This window comes from Etheostoma cragini, chromosome 3 (genome assembly GCF_013103735.1).
Source record: "Etheostoma cragini isolate CJK2018 chromosome 3, CSU_Ecrag_1.0, whole genome shotgun sequence".
In the NCBI taxonomy this organism is placed as follows: Eukaryota; Metazoa; Chordata; class Actinopteri; order Perciformes; family Percidae; genus Etheostoma; species Etheostoma cragini.
The window spans coordinates 30,195,075-30,197,681 of NC_048409.1; positions in this window are offsets into that span (position 1 = coordinate 30,195,075).

The window sequence follows — 2,607 nt, forward strand, 5'->3', positions numbered from 1 at the left end:
AGTAGAGCCGCTGCTCCTTCGCGTCGAAAGGAGCCAGTTGAGGTGGTTCGGGCATCTGGTAAGGATGCTTCCTGGGCGGCTCCCTAGGGAGGTGTTCCAGGCACGTCCAGCTGGGAGGAGGCCTCGGGGAAGACCCAGGAGTAGGTGGCGAGATTATATCTCCAACCTGGCCTGGGAACGCCTCGGGATCCCCCAGTCGGAGCTGGTTGATGTGGCTCGGGAAAGGGAAGTTTGGGGTCCCCTGCTGGAGCTGCTGCCCCCGCGACCCGATACCGGATAAGCGGTCGAAGATGGATGGATGGATGGAGTTCCAGAATACGCATGTTCCCTCAAAAGTTAGTTTGATGAACTATTACTGTTGATGAACTCAGGGTGCACGTTAGGCAACGCCCGAGACCAATCACTACAGAATTTGGTGATTATTAATTGGTCTGACGGATGACAAGTTTAATGAGTTTTGGCGCTTGTTAAGACACTCAAAACCGAGAGAGACGGGAGAGGTGCAGAATAATAACAATAATCCCTACAAAAACAATGGGTTGCTTGCACTTTGTGCTAGGACACCAGGTAATTATGTTTACGTTAAAAAATGGCCCCAAAGCAGTTACATTAATGTAATTTTATGGGGAAGATTTACATTTTTGGGACACATCATCAGTAAGTGATTTATTAAGTTTTGGACGGATAAAGTTAGCCTTAGGTTACTTTTTGCTAAAATGCCTGCTTAGGACAGTGTGATGGGAAAATTACATAGACAATGATTTCAAACATAGGCAATGACTGTTTATCTGCGTTTATTCATTTCTTACTCATCTCAGCAGCCATCTGTTGACGCGTTAACCAGATGTACAGGGACAGCAACTGGCTCCAGTAAGTCTGAAGAATAAGATGAAGTGTTTTGTTTAGTCCCAAATCACCCACAATCCTATGCGCGGGCCTTTGCCATCTCATTAAAAAAAATAATAGCGGACCTAGGCGGGAGTTTGAGCGGCATCGCTGACGGTGAAATAATAATTTAAATGTAAGTATCTTTAGTGTGTGCCGTACATTTGTCATCACCGTTAATGTTTTACATCAATGTAAAGCTTAACGCCTTAAAGCTTGTACAAATTGCTCTAATAATTAGGTAGATACACCCCGAGCTAACGTTAGCTAACTAAACCTATAATTTAACTTTCGGCTGATTGCTAGCTAGGTTGCTGTCTTTGCACAGTTTAATGTACGGTGGCATGTTCATCTCTTTTTATATACCGTTACTATGCGTAACGTTAGCAGACATTTAGAAAGTTGGTGTGTTTATCACTGGTTGTATCTGTAGACGGGAGGTAACACTGCACCGTGTTAACTTCACTAGCAACGTTCAATTAAGGTTAACATGAGTACTTACCCATGTAATAACGTTATGTTATATCATTCATAACGTCAACATCTTTTTGTAGTGTTAACTGTCTTTTAACAGGGACTAAAGGAGGCGGTCACCAAGGATGGCAAAGCCAAAGACCAGCAGGGAGACGGAGGCCAAAGACCAGCAGGGGGACAGAGGCCAAAGACCAGCAGGGGGACAGAGGCCAAAGACCAGCAGGGGGACAGAGGCCAAAGACCAGCAGGGAGACAGAGGCCAAAGAGATGTTGAATACCTTATTTGCTATATTAAAGATTGTCTTTCTAACAATAAATGCTTAAAATAAACTGGTTTGTCTGTGTCATTAAGTTCTTGTGCATATGTATATAATGTATAATAATCCAGCAGGGAGACAGAGGCCAAAGAGATGTTGAATACATTATTTTCTATACCTCTCTGAGAGCACGGTTCCCCTAACGGTACCTGTTTTTCCACAACGTGTTTTCATGAATTGTTTTTTATGAATTGCAAGCATTAAATCGTCACCAACACGGTCATGCAGCACATTATTAGAAAGCTTAAAGTCTTGTGATTCCATCAAGCCCCCGCACAAAGCATAAGGTGACTTACAGCGGTTATAATCACGTTATGAAGTTAATAAACACTGCACCGTTTCTGTCTAAATCGAGCGTGCATCTCTACCTTTGTCCTTGTGTCTTTATCCACAGCGGTGAAAGATATTCATAAACGTTGATTTCCTAAATCGCAAACACTCCAAGGAATTAGAATATCCAAGCCTTGTAATCCATAATTATCTGGTCCCCTCACAATCTTGTAGTTTCTGGCCAAGTTTCAACGTTCAGAAATTTAGATGCATCATTAGCATTAGTGCATCATTTCTCGGTTTCTATAGCTTGTAACTTTTTCCCTGTGCGGGCTAAAACGAAGGTCGACACACCATTGCAATCTGTGGCTTCTGCAGATTGGAATGAACCTTGTTCGCAGCCAATAGCCTCAGCCTATCAAGAGATACCCTCAAGCTAAGCCAATGATATTGCACAGTCCCCATTGGGCCCACGTGGGAAAGATGGACAGTAGATCCGACCACTTATAAGAGGAGGTCATAAAACTGGCATCCCTGTGTAGCCAATAAGAAGACGAGTTGATTGATACCAGACATGGCCAGAAAAAAACTATTCCTGTGATCCCTTTCAGCTGTCTGAAAGCAAAAATATGGCCTTCTGATGGCATTTCACCATTTCATG